At 41.2% G+C, this 18,866-nt stretch overlaps 1 protein-coding gene and 1 pseudogene across 1 annotated transcript in view; both read right to left on the reverse strand.

The window, feature by feature from the left end:
* Positions 1 to 18,866, reverse strand: part of LOC127975855 (uncharacterized) — a 1,007,983-nt gene that overhangs the window by 12,702 nt on the left and 976,415 nt on the right. The window lies entirely within an intron of this gene.
* Positions 1 to 18,866, reverse strand: part of LOC127976409 (disheveled-associated activator of morphogenesis 2-like) — a 55,301-nt pseudogene that overhangs the window by 1,465 nt on the left and 34,970 nt on the right.

The raw sequence follows: 18,866 nt of genomic DNA on the forward strand, positions 1-18,866 counted from the left end.
AAGAGGATAAAGATACAGTTTCCACACAAACTATAAACATACTGTAGAGTTTATTGTACTATATTTAAGAAGACTTTTTTATTTTAAAAACCAAGTTTGATTCTTTTGTAGGCAGACTCATATTACTGGGGTAACACAATAAATTCCCAGCTACAAGCCAACACTGGAAATAAAAAGTCTATTATTTTATCTGTTTGTTTGGACAAATTGTTCCTAAACTGGGTAAAACCCTCTGAGGTCTAAAGGGGTTTTGGGGTCCTGGAGAAGTTTTGACATGCCCTGACTTTTGTGCTTTTTTCAGTTGCTTATAAAAATATACATGGCTAAAGATTGACCATGAATATTATTGTGTTTGCACCTGAGAAGACAAAAGTAATGCATAATGAGCAGTGTGTGACTGAGAGGGAAGAGTTACACGAAAGAATGTGAGGACAAAATAAATGTATATATATTTTTTATGTTTGTAGTTTATTTAGAATATATTTAATTATCCCACAAAATTCACTTGTGGGTTCAGTTAAACAGTTTATTAAGAACAATCAAAGCTGACGCTCAAAGCTGAATTTTCAGAATCATTACTCCAGTCACATGATCTTTCAGAAAACCTTCTAATGTTCTGATTTTCTACTAAAAAAATAAAATAAAATAAAAACAGTAATTATTATTATTATTATTATTATTATTATTATTATTATTATTCATGTTGAAAAGAACTGAGAATATTTTTTTCAGGTTTTTATTTTATTTTTGTTATTTTTTTTTTGTAAATTGAAAGAACGGCATTTTTTTAAACATCTATCATATTAAATGTTTTTATTTATCATCACGTGTGCTAAAAAGTTTTAATTTCTATATATACTGGGTAGCATTTGGACCAATCAGACACACAACTATTGTTACATTTAACAAATAATATCTAACGCCTCCTCATCTAACCAAAGGGTCTACGGACCCTTCCCCCAAAAGGAAGCTATCACCTCAAAATGGACAGAACAGGCCTCTGGTTGTCTGTTACACTAAGAAGGACAGGTCAAATGGAAATGCTTATAACCCAATGACAGGCTTTTTGCCTTTACTTTTTGCCAAGCTTTTTGCCTTGCTTTTTGCCCTGCTTGCAGTGACTTGGGCCCTTGCCTATGTTTTGTGCTGACCTTTCCATCGTCCAGCTTCAAACCACCAAGAGCTCACTCAAAACTCATCAACTCTTCCATAAGATCCTTCGCTGAACTTCGTCAAAGAAAAAGTCACTCCAGACTTAGAGAAAACTCTGTTGCATAGCAACCCACAATCCAGGAAGTCTTGCGAACGATAAAGGCAAAGCCAACCAACCACTCACCATCGAGTGCTGTCCCTAAGAATGAGTCATCTACCGACTGCCAGCCAATCAGCGCCAGAGATTCCCTCTCCAGCAACTTCCAGCAACACGCGCCCACAGGAGCATTCAAACGCAAGTACACAATATCTCCTAATTCTGGCTGAAACTGATGCAAATTTTATTAAGAAAACAAACTAAGATTAAAGTGCTAGTAGATTGATTCTCTCAGGTTGCGGTCAAGAAATAGTGTCTAACGTTAGACACTTGGGAATCCAGTCACCCTCCATTAATAACATCACTTTTCTCTGTCACTGTTTGAATGAATGTTTGTGTGTTTTCGTTACTTTAGTTTTAGTGTATTGGAGTAGTTCAATAAAGCCTTGTCTGAGTTTACATACCAGTGTCTTGTGCTGTGTGCTTACAAGTTACTGCCTTAAACTGTAGATTCTGTTACCTTGCTCATAATCAGTTATCAAAATTTTATGATATTATTACCGTAGGCCACAGGATAATATTTGGTTTAAAAAAGAATTGATAAAATACCTTAATCTCAACTTATCGGTGGCCGAATAGTTGATAAAGTGTTAAATATTAATTCTGAATAATTTGCATACTAATTCGGTTCTTATTCACTGTAATTCAGTCCCCTTTGAGTTATATTGATCTTAATTCTATTATTAATCTTACAGTGTATATTATATGTTGATGCCTATGCAACACACTATTTTTTTATTGATTGAAGCTTTGACAATAGAGTTTATTAGTGGACAAACAACACTAAATAAGACTCACAAAAAGATAGCGACTGACACACACACAGAGCGCTTGCTGAAAACAGAAGGCTGGCTGCCGGCTTCACTGCTCGTGCTTTTATACTTCCTGGTCTCTGACGTCACCCGCCTATGACGTCTCTCCCATCCATTGGACTGATTACACACGTTATTCAGAGACATCATGCTGTAGGCATTCCCCAAAACGTTATCGACGCAGCTCGAGTTTCTGAAGATGAACTGATGTTTCCTTCAGGCTGTAGATCTGCTGAATATCAAATTGTACTATAGCTCCATGTCTTTATTTCTTTTCTTTTTACTGCTTAAGCTTTAGCCCTTTTTTCCTATGCCAACTGTATGCATGTGTGTGTATGTTAGACTAGTTTAAGTGTTTATGTAGTTAATAAAGTCTTATTTGTATCCAGTGTTTGGAATAACGGCGTTTAAAAGAACGGCGTTAGGTAACGACGTTATTTTTTCAGTAACGGGGTAATCTAACTAATTGCTTTTCCCGTCGTTACAACGCCGTTACCATTACTGGACATTCAATGCGGTGCGTTACTATGCATTAATTTCATAAACTATGTAATCCGAACGCACCCCTGGCTCACACAGCGAGTGAGGAGGTGGGCTAATAACTAGATAAGTGATTATGATTGGCTAAGGCAGAGTCATGTGTTTCATGGTAGCCAATCAGAGCCAGTGTTTTTACACACATGCCGGCACACGCGCCAGCGGCGCCAAACACGCACATACACACACAAACACACACCCCACAGCTACATAGTGATTCGCAGCAGCTGCAGAAATGGCGTGTCAGGAGCAATCCGATGAAAAGTTGCCATTTTCAAGGTGGAGCTATATAAGCACTACTTCAATTTCATTGTTGTCAAAGGCAAGAACGTGCATGTAATGTGTACATGTAATGTGATACACCCGCATCTACAAAGCTAGTGGCCAAAAACACTTTTCTTACAAATATAATACCCTGAAGTGCAGGATAAAACTCTTGCTGTCTGTTGACGTGCAATAAATATCGAAAGTTATGTACGAACACCTGTCTGTTCTGCTCATTTTAACTGACTTGTGAAAACTGTAACAAAAAAAAAAAATTTGACATAGCAACTTTTTTTTCTTTTTTTTACAGTAACGCAAATAGTTACTTTCCCTGGTAACGAGTTACTTTTATTATAGAGTAATTCAGTTACTAACTCAATTACTTTTTGGAACAAGTAGTGAGTAACTATAACTAATTACTTTTTAAAAGTAACGCTCCCAACAGAGGTTGTTCATTGTTTGCTCATAACTGAAGTCCCTAATCATGCAGATTTTTGCTACATGCTCTGAGTAGTATTGTATAGTAAGAAAGTTATTTTCCTTAATCAGGAAATTAACATTCTTAGTTAGAATTGACAGACAGACAAGTAAATACTTACAGCGGATCTAAATATTTATATTTACTCACAACTAGTTATGATTGATTATTCATATTTCCCCTTTGAGCTGATTTGCTGCAACTGACTTCAAGCTTTTGAATGGTATATGGTATAGTATTGTTTACTTGGAGTAAGACTGGAGTAATGATGCTGAAAATGTAGCTTTGATCACATTTGAAAATATATTCAAATAGAAAACAGTTACTTTTAAATAGTAAAAATATTTCACAACATTACTGTTTTAGTAAACTTGTATTGACTGGTATTGTGTCATGTTGAAATATATAAACGAACATCACATAACTAGAATTCCAAAGTGTATATTGTTTATGTGCCCTCAAATAAACTAAATGACAAACTACAGTATAGTCACTGATACTAGTAGTACAGTAGAACATTTATATTGTAACAACAATGAGTCTTACAGAATAATTAACTCAAATGATATATAGGGAATTTGAATAATTAATCAGGAATATGATTAATTTATATCTCAAATGACAGTTACATTAAATTTGATTGATTATGAAAAATAGCTCAATTGCCTATACCAATAAATAATCACAGGGCACTGTAACTCATTAATATGTCAATATTACATTCTTCATGTCAATTATTGTGATCTCTTACTGTAAATTACTGCAAATCAAACAGTGGTATGTCCAGCAAACCACTGTTGACCTATCAATTTTCAATAAGGTTATCACGCCTTATAAATCAAGGAAAAATATTCTCTGGCCATGAAAACATTATCCTATCCTTATGATAAATTTAGTTTCTAAATTTAAAGCTTGTAGCTAAAGATCAGACATCTCAGTGACTCGTAATGTATGTGGGGTGGAGTCCAAGCCAATCGTCAGTATATGGGTTTTTAATAACATCAACTAGTAATTCATTAAACTACAAATCACACAGAGTAAATATGCGTACGACAATACAAACAGTAAGCTTTATACAAGACATAACGGAATCCAAATAAGAGAGAGAGAGAGAGAGAGAGAGAGAGAGAGAGAGAGAGAGAGAGAGAGAGAGAGAGAAAATAGAATGAGATCACATAAGGAGCTCAGGTATGGAAATCATAGTCAGTAACTTTTGGAAGCCAACAACGATCAGATCACAGAAACAATTTAAAGCAGCATTTAAATCTCCATAGAGAAAGTGATACTTGCAAAGTGTCCAATGTGCGTGAGCTGGACATCGGGGCGCGCTGGATCTTTTGAAACCGGCGTGCGCGTGCTGGAGACCGGCGCACGCTGGAGCACGTGGTCTTTTGTTCTGTCCTCGCGCGGTATTTGAAAGGTTCAACAAACAATGTTCCAGAATTCGTCTTCCTTGCGTGGAGAGGCGAATAGTTGAATAAACTTAGTAAAGAAAAGAAAAGAAAAGAACGAAAGCTTCCAAAGGAGCCATTAAAATGGCTTTTTCTCTCAGCCCCTGTGCTGAGGGGGCTTGCGCTATGAGCGCGGCCTAAGGCCGTGCGGAAGCAACGTTGGTCGATGCAGGAGGGAAGGGAGTCAGCGTAAGAAGAGAGGAAGAGCGAGGGTGGACCTTGTTCGGTCGTTCTTATGGCTTGAGATGGTCCCCACCTCTTTTCGCGTAAACAGCCAATAAAAGTCCGCGATCTGAAGCGGAGGGAAAAGTTCCTTTGTCTCTGTGGAGACAACCCCCTGGTGATCTAGGGCTTGTCCAATTTCCAGGGATTATTCTAGCAAGTTTGTAATTCAGATTACATACATTTTTCATTACTTTGCTCTAGATAAATGGGTCTGTCACAGCATGACAATTACACAGATACTAAACATAATATATATATATAAATGATCAAAACATGAAGTTACATTCAAATGCAGAATTACACATATTTAAAGATTTGCTTAACACATGATAACACTGCAGATAGTCCCAATTTATATGGGAAACATCTAAATGTACCAAAAGGGAATACGTAATACATTTATAAAACATAAAAACAAAAAGGTAATGAATTCATTCAATAGAATGCATTGGGGAGAAGATTTGGCTTCTCTCCTCTCCTGTTGTCCAGGGAGGTCGTAAAGTTTTTCGACCTGCAAAGGTGGGGGTTACATACACATGACTATTTGAGAAAGAGCCAGGCTGAGGAGAACATTTCCACCCATAAGTCAGCACTTTAACCATTTACCCAGGATTAACCATTTTTATGCAATACACAAACATTAAAAATACATATTAATAAGGACTTCCAAAAGTAAGGAACTTTACGAAAGGTTTCCTTTTGTGTATGTTGGAATGTGGTTGGTTTAGTGTCTCCTTTGAGGCTCGCCCACGTGACTCTGGAATTTCTTGTCGTAAATAACTTAAGTCCAGCCAGGCTGGCGCCAGGCCCAGGCATTTAGGGCAAAAAGGGTTTCATTTGGAAAATCTGAATTAAACACATGAATTGATGATCTGCATATCCGTTACACCTCCCCCTTTACGTCAGATGAAGTCCCGGTGTGGACATCATCGGACGGCAATCATCAGGATGGGCAGATGACAAGTGAATCGTGATGGTCATGTAGCAGGTGGGTCATGATGGCAGGTGGTTCCTGAAGCTGAGGATTCAGCTTGGTGAGGTTCGGTGTTGTCTTTGACTTGGCACCCCCTTTCCGGGGATTCCATCGGAGACCTCCAGCCACAGTTGTCGTGAGTTTGGCTGTAGAGGTTTGCATCTCGTTGAGTATCCTGTATAGGGTGAAGGTCACGCCACGAGTCAGGGCGGGACCAATGACGGTGGAGATGCACCGTGCAGTGTCGGGAGTAGTCCAGGCTCGGACCGCAGATGACTGGTTCAGAACAGGCTGTCGAGGCTGTGCTTGGAGGGCTGTGTCGACAGGAGTAATGTCAATGTGTTGGGTGGTACCTTTCAGTACTTGGTCAAGCAGGTTGGCACGGGTGGTGGTGTCATGCTGGTCGTAGGTCAGCGTAGCTGAGCGCACAGGAGTGTTGACGAGCCATCTGTGCTGGGGTAGTGTGCCCTGTCATCGGTAGTCAGGAGTCTCAGCGGTTTTCTCGGTGGCAGCTGTCCTCTCTTTGGCTGACAGCACGGCACGGCAAACCACAGCAGCATCCTGGTACAGATAATAGGGAGAGAGAGAGAGAAAGGGGAGAAAGAAACAAACGAGGGCTGTCTTTGGTTGGACAGGGCAGCCTCTTTGCTTAGTGGGCGGCGACTGGGTTTAGCTCGCCCTCGCCCATGTTTTGCCACATCTTGCTGCTGGCATGATGCTTGCTTCAGTGTTTTGTCAGTGGCTCTGGTGCTGCGTGGTGCAGCACATGCTGCGTCATGGAAATATATTGGCATTATCCCCCTTTTGCTCCGTGGCATTACAAGCCCTGGCATTGTGATGTCAGACGGTGCACAACCCACAATATTGTTTTGTGCACGCAGAATGGTTTGTGTAACATGCAGTGGTCTGGGGCTTTGGTTGTCAGTGACTGTAGACTGGTTGCCAGGGTGGATGGAGGGGTCTGAGAGGTGGTAAAGCAAAGTCATTATCAAGGTTTCATAAGCCCGCATGTCCGCTATGTTGCTCTGTGTAGACAACGGAGCCAGCGTAAGCGATTCTGATGTAGGCAGTTTAGCTAGTAAAGTTCTTATGCTGTGTGTAATCACTTCAACCTTGAATGTGGGTGGGTGGGTTGGGAGTGACCACAGAATGTTGTTTAGTGTGCCAGTTTTGGCAAGGGTGTCAGTGTGATCTTTAAAGTCCTTGTCCAGACTTGGTAACTTCGAGTGTCCTTTTGCCTTCTTCCAGTACCCGATCACATTGTGTGTTTTTGTGATGTTATCACCTTGCTGGAACAGGTGTTGGTGTTTGACATGCTTGTTGTTTGCAAGTGTGAGTCCGAGTTCCACACATTCAGGTGAGGATTGGCAAAAACCCAGCGTGTGGTGTAAGGTTTGACCACATTGCAGGTTGAGCCAAACAGCGACCCCTTTGGTGTAAGATGGTACCACCGTACCCTGTTTGTTGACTAAGGTACAGAGGCATGAACTTGAGCCTGTCGTTAGGGCGTTGTACTCATGGCTGGCTGCTGGGGTTCCCGTGACCTCTGTGACCTGACCGTCTGGCTCTGTGGGAGTTCCCGTGACCTCTGTGACCTGACAGTCTGGCTCTAGCAACCTTTGTGGCTGGAGAGAAAGAGGTTCTCGCACTTGAGCAAAGTCTTTTAGCTGTTTGAAGTTCAGAAAAGGGTCAAAGTGTTCTAGCAGGTCTTTGTCGATGAGCAATGTATGAGTGTTTCATTGGTGGGACATACATGGGATGTATTAGACTCATCGGAACGATTGTCAGGTGAATGGAAACAACCTGTTCAAACTGGATGTCATTCTGTCTGTACACCTGTACATTCAGTTCATAGTTTTGAGGTGTAAGAGTTCGATCTTGTCTCTTTGCTTCAAATTGGAGTCTTTTGAAAAAGTGAGATGAGATCACCGTCAGGTTTGATCCTGTGTCGATCAGGTCTTTCCTGTTGACTCCTTTTCGGCCCACCCCCTTTTTGCCAAGGCTGCCCAGGAATGTTGGCATCAGGGCAGGTGTGACGATCGGTGGGTGGTGAGGACCGGTCTTGTGTAGCTCGCTGCGAAGGCAGGTAGTCAAAACAGCATTTTCTGGTACCTTGTGTTTGTGGTACCTGGTGTGAGGACCTGTGCTGTCTCGTTCAGGGTGTGCAGCTGTCAGCTGTGGAGCTTGGGTGATGCTGTCACCTTGTGCTGTGACAGTTAGCTCTGTGGTCTGTGGATGACGGGCAGTGTTCTGGGTGCTTGGCTCATCTTCCTTGCGAGTTTTCATGTGAAGAAGATCTTTCAGCACCCTCAGGATCTCTGCTGTCTCAGACGTGGCTGCACTGTGTTTTTCTGATGTGGGCTCAGGACTGAGCTTACCAGTGTCGAGTCGAAAGTGGTTCCACTGCCGGATGTTGGGGCTTTGTGTCCTGGATGGTAGGAATCGCTCGCTCTGGTGCGTTGGATGAGCACCACCACGATTGTGTTGCCCTCTGCTGGCTTGGAACGGTATTGACTCTCTGTAAAAATGTCTGTGACTGTGGCGTTGTAGGGCGCCATCTAGGGTTAACTCCAAGCAGTGCTCAGAGACAGAGACTTGGGGGTTTTTCACAGTCTCTTCACCAATAGTCTTTTGCTTGGTGCAAGCTTTGTGGGCTAAGTTCTGTAACTCTTGTGTAGTCCTGTTACGTGGACACTCTGGGACTCTGAGATGAAAACTCCAACTGGCATGTAGGTTTAGGAGGAACAGAGTTTTTAAGTTGACATCCTGTTCCATACCTGGTTCGTTGAATGCTCCGAAGTAGGCTTTTCGTAGCTGACTACAGAAAGTCTGTGGGTTTTCAAATCGGCCCTGTTTGAGGTCCATAGCAATAAGGAGCCCATGGTCTGAGTTTGGATCAGAGAATTCAAGAATCAAAGTCTGTAGCAGTTGCTGGTAGTACGCTTTGACAGTCTCTGGTTGACGATCCAGAAAGCAATGCACATCACGGCTGGACGTGATTTTTAACAGGTACAATGTGTTCACATCTGTCACGTTAGCGACAGTTTGCAAATGAAAGTCAATGGCTTGTAAAGAAGCATGAACGTCATGTTCTCCTGCAGGATCTGGATTGAATGTAGAGATGCTTCTGGCTAGCTTGTGAAGTTCTCTGTGAGCAGTGCAGGGTTTAGTGACATGCGTTCTCTGGAAGGGTTCTGTCCCCTCCGTTGTTGACAGATGTTCTTGTAAGCTGGCTGGTGATTTCCTTAGAAGTGGGCTTACACCCCCTTTTCCAGCTCTGGGTCCTGGCTGAAAGGGTTGGAGTGGCGGCCCGGGAGAAATTTTGTGGTGTGCATTTCTCCGATCCAGCCACTCTGTAATCTGTGAGATTGTCTCAGTTCGGTGTGAACAGTGTCAAGTTCATCTTGGAGCTCATCTCTCTGCAGAGTGAGCTTGTTGAATTTAGCTCGGGCCGCTTGCAAGTGTGTTTTGCAGGCCCAGGTTTTATAGTCTCTTTCTTTCAGTTCAGTCTCTGCTCTTTTTAGGAGAGCGAGTTCTTTTCTGGCTTCTCTCTCCAGCTGTTCTCTTTGATCTGTGTCGAGGCGAAGATCTTGCAGGGCATTGTGAAGTCTTTCAACTCCTTTCTGTAGCTCTGGATCTGTGTCGTCCTCTTTCTCGTGCTGGTTCTGGGTCTCGAGGAGGAGCTGATCCAGATGACTCTGGGTTGGGGCCTGGTCCTTCCAGGCCTCCTCGCGATGTTGCTCCGTTCACTGAGCCGTGCCTGGGCGACGAGAATGTGAACTAGGCTTCCGAAGATCCCACTCGCCAGGGCGAGTTCTCCGTAGTAGTCGCTTTGGTTTGGATCGCGTGCCATCAGTTCATCTAGCTCGGTGTCTAGTTGCTCTGGTTGCTGCAGGTTACTGGCGTCCTTGGGCAGGAAGGGGGTCGTCACTGCTTTCAACCATGTCGAGAGGTTGCCCCCGTGGACTGCTGGACTGGATGCCTGGAACATTCTGATTCTCTGTCGGTGAGAGAAGCACAGCACACACACACACCAAAAGACCAATGCAAGTTCGTTCTACGTTTAACGAGCTATATTCATACGGGCTGTGCCGTTTATGAGAATTTTGGGCTAACTGATGCAAACAGTCAGACAGTTAAGTAGCCAATTAACTTGGGTCAACGAAGGACCTGAAATGGAGATTTGACAGGCAGTAGCCTGGCGGGTCGTGTGATGACACCGGCTGCTGGTGGTCGCTCTACTATTTAACTTCGTTGGTGGCTCCCAGGTTACTGTCTCTATGTGAAATGAAAGAAACAAATCACAACAGAACAGAGGGTAGAAAAAGATCAAAGTGAAACACAACACTTGAAATGAGATGAAAACAATAGGAACGACAATGTGTTAGTGGGAATAAGGAAGCCTAAGCCTACTGCTAGGTTTTAAGATAGGGCCAACAGGTGAGTTGGGTCTGGGTAGGAAACCTAGAAATATGGTGTGGCTTAAAGAAGCAAAAGGGTCAAACACTTAAAATATATCCGGGGGAATATCTAATATTCTGTGGCTTATAATAAGTGGATGGGTTTTATCACATTGGGTTCACCTGGGTGAATTGAAGTCATTCAGGTGGAAACCAGTGGCTTGGTCAACCTCTCCGGTGCTCCCCAAACACTCAACCGCAGTGTCCCCGGTCCTCCTTTACTCTGGCAACGAACAGCTTGTGACTTTAGCACAACCTTTGGAGAGCCAAATTGCTGATGTTTTATGCGTGCCACTAACGGACAGACACAAGAGGAACCGAGTTTCACTCGCAGCCAGTATCGGTAACACCGGTCGGGCAGCCTTGCTCACTGGAAACCTGAGATGACTGTCCAATCACAGAGGGAGTTCTACAATCAAATACACAAAGGATGAACAAAGGAAACTTAAAATTAATTAAGGTTTGGTTTGTTTAACATCAATTGAGTAACTATATATGTAGAGAGGAAAGGTAACAGCTTTACCTAATAATAATAAAACAAAACAAAGGAATTATGATAATAATGGTAATTATCAAAATAACCTAAGTCAAAAGAGAGAAGTAAAATAATAAACATCAAATTAAAAGACAGGAATGAAACAAGGGAGAAGGAGTAGCTGGTTTTCACCACAAGGGGGGGAAGTACTGCTTCTCTGTCTTTAACCTGCTTCTAAGTGGGTCAATCAGTAGTTGACCTGAAACATCTAGATTTCCACTATTAAACAATTACATTTTAATTCAAATCATGTTTGAACCAAACTCAAAGTAAATGTAAACAGTCAAAAGCAGGGAACATTCTTTTGTTTCCCTGTAATAATATTCGCACGAGCAAAGCTGTAAATGCAAATAATTATCGAGAATTTAGACATCTAATTCAAATACATCACAGGGGATTATAAATTAGCAATCAGAGCGCATTATCTGAAACGGCCACAGGATGGCAGCTTTGCACTCATGCAAGCTGGAATCAGAAAGCAGGGCGTACCCTGAAATTTCTAACCCAAACGTTCCCTCTGGTGTTTAGATAGAGAAATTACAATTTCAATATTACTTACAAATTATCTGATCGTTTGTCAGGCTGATTTTCTGCATCAAAAATCATAAGTAACAAACCAAAGGTTTTAATCTCTGAGGTGCTATATTAACATAGGTTGAAGGAAGGATCCGTTCACTTCCAAAACACAACTGTAATAAAAACAGGAATTTTCCAACTGTTGACTCCAATAAACATTTATCAAAATAGCACTTATGATTTAAATGTTTTAGGTTAAAAAATCGGGTAGCTAAGCCAATTTTAGACCAGGAGTTTTTATTGTTTATTTTGGTTTACCACGAATTCAATAACGATATTTAATAAGCAAGGCCTTTTTAACTGAATCAGAGGAACATCGCTCAGGTTCAGATTTACATGTTGCAACTATTAAAAGATTTCTTTATCTTTTAATTATTCATATTAAAATGTTCTCACTGTAAAAAGATTTTGGTCTTTCTTAACAGGATACTTTTAACATTATACTGCAGATTACTTTCATTAAAAATAACAGTGACTATACTGTTAAGTTTCTACAAATACCTAGCACGCTGACTGACCAGCTTTTTGCCTCAGTCAGTGAGTTCGCGTCTTGCGACTTATCTCACAAGTAACGTTACATAATTTCATAGCGCACGTGCAGAAGTTATTAAAAAAACATATACACAGATTGATTGCTCACAAAACGAAGTTTGAAATGCCCGCATTCTCCACCATAATGTAACAACAATGAGTCTTACAGAATAATTAACTCAAATGATATATAGGGAATTTGAATAATTAATCAGGAATATGATTAATTTATATCTCAAATGACAGTTACATTAAATTTGATTGATTATGAAAAATAGCTCAATTGCCTATACCAATAAATAATCACAGGGCACTGTAACTTACTCATTAATATGTCAATATTACATTCTTCATATCAATTATTGTGATCTCTTACTGTAAATTACTGCAAATCAAACAGTGGTATGTCCAGCAAACCACTGTTGATCTATCAATTTTCAATAAGGTTATCACGCCTATAATTCAAGGAAAAATATTCTCTGGCCATGAAAACATTATCCTATCCTTATGATAAATTTAGTTTCTAAATTTAAAGCTCGTAGCTAAAGATCAGACATCTCAGTGACTCGTAATGTAAGTGGGGTGGAGTCCAAGCCAATCGTCAGTATATGGATTTTTAATAACATCAACTAGTAATACATTAAACTACAAATCACACAGAGTAAATATGCGTACGACAATACAAACAGTAAGCTTTATACAAGACATAACGGAATCCAAATAAGAGAGAGAGAGAGAGAGAGAGAGAGAGAGAGAGAGAATAGAATGAGATCACATAAGGAGCTCAGGTATGGAAATCATAGTCAGTAACTTTTGGAAGCCAACAACGATCAGATCACAGCAACAATTTAAAGCAGCATTTAAATCTCCATAGAGAAAGTGATACTTGCAAAGTGTCCAATGTGCGTGAGCTGGACATCGGGGCGCACTGGATCTTTTGAAACCGGCGTGCGCGTGCTGGAGACCGGCGCACGCTGGAGCACGTGGTCTTTTGTTCTGTCCTCGCGCGGTATTTGAAAGGTTCAACAAACAATGTTCCAGAATTCGTCTTCCTTGCGTGGAGAGGCGAATAGTTGAATAAACTTAGTAAAGAAAAGAAAAGAAAAGAACGAAAGCTTCCAAAGGAGCCATTAAAATGGCTTTTTCTCTCAGCCCCTGTGCTGAGGGGGCTTGCGCTATGAGCGCGGCCTAAGGCCGTGCGGAAGCAACGTTGGTCGATGCAGGAGGGAAGGGAGTCAGCGTAAGAAGAGAGGAAGAGCGAGGGCGGACCTTGTTCGGTCGTTCTTATGGCTTGAGATGGTCCCCGCCTCTTTTCGCGTAAACAGCCAATGAAAGTCCGCGATCTGAAGCGGAGGGAAAAGTTCCTTTGTCTCTGTGGAGACAACCCCTTGGTGATCTAGGGCTTGTCCAATTTCCAGGGATTATTCTAGCAAGTTTGTAATTCAGATTACATACATTTTTCATTACTTTGCTCTAGATAAATGGGTCTGTCACAGCATGACAATTATACAGATACTAAACATAATATATATATATAAATGATCAAAACATGAAGTTACATTCAAATGCAGACTTCCAAAAGTAAGGAACTTTACGAAAGGTTTCCTTTTGTGTATGTTGGAATGTGGTTGGTTTAGTGTCTCCTTTGAGGCTCGCCCACGTGACTCTGGAATTTCTTGTCGTAAATAACTTAAGTCCAGCCAGGCTGGCGCCAGGCTCAGGCACTTAGGGCAAAAAGGGTTTCATTTGGAAAATCTGAATTAAACACATGAATCGATGATCTGCATATCCGTTACAATATGATGTGAATGAAGTTGCCCCTGGGACGTTTAGACTGCTGTCCATGACATTATCCCTCACGGCCATAGGCCTAAGCTATAAACCCAGTTTTTATTTGTTAGGGCCTCGGCCTGGGGTAGAGCTAAAGGCTTGGAATAAGGAAGGATTCCTTTAACCAGTATTTATACAAGGTCTTGCCTGTCACACAGGGGCTACCGCTTACTCTCGCATAAGCTTGCTGAAGGAGCTGTCTAAACAGATCTCTAGTAGCAACACCCTGTTTAGACAGATAGGTAACCGAGGATACATAAGTTGAGTGGCGCCCAAGATGAACAGGGCTTTTACCAACTCAAGAAAGGGCACAAAGCAACCGCGCAAAGCCCCTTACCATAAAGGATTTTAGAAAGAACGCAGAGCACTAGCATGCGATCTTACCACAGTGTGGATTTCAGAAAGTGTGCTAAGCCTTCACGTGCACACTTACCATAACATGGATTTTGAAGTTCTAAGGAGGGGCTCTCGTGGCACTATGATCCGGCAGCTCCTGGATGGAATGGTGCATCTCAAACAATATGCTTGAGGGTCATCAACTCGATCTGTGGAAATAATGCTGGAGCGCTCTGGGGAAAAAAACAGAGAACTCAGTCTCATATGATAGGAGAACTCCGAATTCAGAGTAGCAAACTCAAAGGCGACCCTTCCTGGAAAAGGGGAGCACTGCTAAACTACCATGAGAGTAACCCAGATAGCCCCTCACATTGAGGGAAGCGATGCTTAAAGGGTATAAACAAATACACCCTGGCTGAATGGAGCCCAAGGAACCAAGGTCTAAACATCTTGAAAAGGGAACAAAGCTGAGCGCATAACCATTACTGTACAGAAGTCTTGCATGCACACTTACCACCTATGTGGATTTTAGAAAGTACACAGAGCTTAGCGTGTGTACTTAAAGGTTCCTAAGCATCGCAGAAGTGCTGGACCGCATAGGAGAGGCAAGCTCAACTTTTGCAAACCTCTGGCGAGGGGAGCATTACCAGTACATACAGGAAGACTTCCGTAATTACCACCTCCACTTTCCGCTGGATGTGACAGCACAACTAAGCAGCCAGGAGGCCCCTCAGGTTGACCTGGCCGGACATCCATGAGAATCCCTGCAGTGCTGTGCCAGTTCTGATGATCAGTGAGGCTCCCGCAGAAGCCTGTTATCTCAGCTGCCTAATACCAGAGCACGAGACCGGACAGCCGGTGCAGATGAGTTTTTAGTAAACACTGTAACTGAGCACTGATGCGAGAAAAAAATGGCCTCTTCAATTCTTTTTTGACTTCTGCATGTAAATCAGGCAAGAATGGAAGGCTCACCTGGGCTGGAGGGATATGATCAGACAAATAACGCTTGTTGAGGCGACCTCACTGTGTCACTTTTATGGCATGCTTCCATGGCAAATCCAACTTTGCCGTAATGCAATCCATAACCTCTAATAGCTCCACATATGCAGGGCAGGAGGATTGAGAAGGCTCAGCCTCAGCTTCTTTGCCACCCTCAGACATCTCCTGCTGTTCAAAACTCAGCAGAGCACTAACTTCAGTATCAGAAAGGGTTAATAACAACACATCTTCCTCCTGAAGTTCACTCTCGTCTGCCGCCGCAGAGCACGAAAGGGAAAGTTCCCTCTCTAAACTTCTCAGCGAGATCCACCTGCGATCCGAATGTGGTGTGTGGGTGACGTACAGATCACCCATTGGTTATGTTAAATTAGGAAGTGCGTATTTAAATGGGTTGCGCTAGTTGAGTGATGCGATTGGTTGTGATAACCGCCCTATTGGTTTGTTATTTCTGGCTCGACATGCTGCAGGAGAAACGGCTGGTAGCATGCAAATGAGTTGGACCACTTTGATGTGCCGATAGTTTGGGGTTGGCCGGTTGTTTAATCAGCGTTCTGTGGCGTTGCCGCTAGTGGCGGCTGTACACCAGCTGCAGTTCATCTACAAAAAGGAAATCGTTGTCTGTGGCTGGGCATTACATCTGGCAGTAGCGCGAACAGCCCGGTCGGCGCTGTTGTCTCACCCGGATTTTAAGTGTTTCTTTTTTTTTTTTTTTTCTTTCCAGTCAACCTGGTTGGGGTTTGTTTGCCTAAAAAGCAATGGTGAATTTAATTGTCTAGTTCCTTATTTTTGTTTTCTGTTCTGTTATTTGCGGGGTTTTTTCATTTCTCTGTTTTATTGAATAGTTTGATTTATTTTGTTTATTATATAATATATTATATTATATATAATATGAAATTCGTATTATATGCTGGGTTTGGGGTGTAGAAGACCAGCTGACAATTCCATCTTGATTTAATTAATCCTTGCTTTGTATTATGTTGATCGTGACATTGGTTATTGTATTATTTACTTTTGTATTTTTATGCAGGAGCTGAGGGTCACTGAGGCGGGTGCTCTAGGGCTGTGGTAGTTGGGTCTCCCGTTCACTTAAGAGAGGTATATTTCACCGGTGTGGTGTGAGTATTGAGTGGAGTTTATTTTTGTTTTCTTTGGAGGTCACTCAAGTATATAAATTAAAGAAAAAGTCTTACTCATGTTTAGGATCTCTGCTGGATAAAGCACTTGATTCTTTGTTCTGAGGAAATCCAAAACTCAAATCCTGAGGTAATCCTCAGCACATATTCTTGGGGTGAATTATGTCTTATTCCTTTCAGTGGGAAGCAAACAGTAAAAAAATAAAATAAATAAATAAAATAAAATAAATAAAAACCACTTGACCAGTCTCACTGCTTTGTTGTTTGTAGTTTTGTTGTTATTATGCGTGCATATAAATAAAAGTAGTCCCTTTACAGATTCAACTGATTTTTTTGCTCTTATCTGTAAGATCAAAGCCCAAAGTCTAGTTTAAGTTCTTTTCCGGGTTATCGGGAGAAGATGCCTCAAAATACGTTTTCACGTTGATCGATTCCAGAGGGTTAAAGATACATAATTGCCCACGATGTCTTAAATACAACCAGTACATTCCAGCTCTGTTTCACTAAGATAATTTGTTTTGCAACTGGAAAGAGTTAAACATTAAGGGTAAGCATGAGCAGACAAAAATGTTGATTGCTAGTTGTAGGTTCCCTGTGCTAAGTGGCCTTAACTACAATGTACTTACATCAAAAAATAAATACAATGTACTTATTGTGTTCATATTGTAATGCAACTTTTTTTGTTGTTGCTGCTATTGAGGTGGGAAACAGGTAATGTTAGGGACAGATTTGGTGGTATGGGTAAGTTTAAGGGTGTGTTAAGGTGTAAGGGATGGGTCAACATGTAATTATACATGTAATTACAGAAATTAATAACAGATGTAATTATGTGCAGATATTTTTCAATTATAAGTACAATGTAAAAACATGTATGCACACAATAAGTGCATTGTACCAAATTAATAATTAAAATGTAACTACATAGTAGTTAAGGCCACTTAATATAAAGTGGGTCCCCCTGTGCTTTCAATTTCCACCTTAAACATCTTCTGGCAGTGGCAAACTCATGAAAACAGAGCACATGGATGTCCACAAATGTTTATCTGGACTTTGTGTAGATGGAAGTGGGACAAGGAATGCAAAAAGCAAATAAATAACAAATGTGAAAATGTGAGGCAAGTAAATTGATAGCCAGCAAATTTAAGGACAAAGAGATGCTAAGAAAGGACAAAACATACAGAGAAAGCAGCAAAGACTGCTGGTACTGGTAAAATGACAGAATAGAGGTCTGGAAAGTTGGGTGAATGATAGTGAAAGCACAGCTGAAGTGATAAATGACCCAAGGAAAAAATAAATAAGTGTTTTTCCCCCCTGCCTAGAGAACTGTTGGAATGTGCTGGAGCACATGGCTGGAAATTCAACATACTTATGCACATTGATGACAGCAATACCAGTGCTTAGACTATAGAGTCTTGCATCTTCTTTTAAAATTTCACAAAATAGTTTGATACCATTTTTTTTTTTTTTTTTTTTTTTTGGCCACAGCTTCATGATGCATTCACATTATTGTGGAGCATCTTCTAGCATGTTAAAAGTACCAGATCCCAGCAGTGTGAAACAATATAGCTTTGTGGTTTATTGAGCATAAAACATTTTACAGGAGTAACCCAGTGAGATAGGGAGAGCATTGTCATGATAATCCAGAATTATCATGACTTTTTTCATGAGCAGTATTATTATTTGAAAATTTGATGGTTAAAATAATTTGCTCAATGTGTTTTGAGTTGGGCACTTACATTCTAATGATGTTCTTGATGTTGAAATTGGCCAGGGGTGAAACATCTGGATTTTCTCCCTTCTCATCTTGTAGAACAATTTGCTGAAGGATGCGATCTAGAAGCTGCCATTGCATACTGCCTGCACCACCTTTATCTGAAAACATTTTTCAAGTCATAAACAAGCTTTTTTGGGGATATATTGTCATGGTAATGCCATGCTTCTTGGAGTATTTACATATCATGTGAATATGATAATTCCCACGCATCTATCAAAATAATACAGTTTTACAATCTGATCCATCACTTGATTAGTTGTGGAAAACAAATATGGTTATCAGAGCCGGACAGTAACAGAGTATATTTGCTTGAGTACAGTACTAAAGTACTATTTTGAGGGATCTGTACTTTACTCCAGTATCATTTTTGGGGACTACACATGACTTTACTTAAGTACATTCGAGAGGCAAATATTGTTCTCTTTACTCCGCTACATTTCAATCCATAACAGTAAGTACCCGTAACTTCTTCGGCCCCATCCACATGGAGATGGAGCTTACCCCGATCCAATCTTTTTTTCCCCTCATCTCAAGAAATATCCGCATCCACACGAAACCACAAAACGATGTAGTTTACATGCCAGACCAGAAATATCCGCATCCACACGAAACCACAAAACGATGTAGTTTACATGCCAGACCA

Source organism: Carassius gibelio, chromosome B17 (genome assembly GCF_023724105.1).
Source record: "Carassius gibelio isolate Cgi1373 ecotype wild population from Czech Republic chromosome B17, carGib1.2-hapl.c, whole genome shotgun sequence".
NCBI lineage: Eukaryota > Metazoa > Chordata > Actinopteri > Cypriniformes > Cyprinidae > Carassius > Carassius gibelio.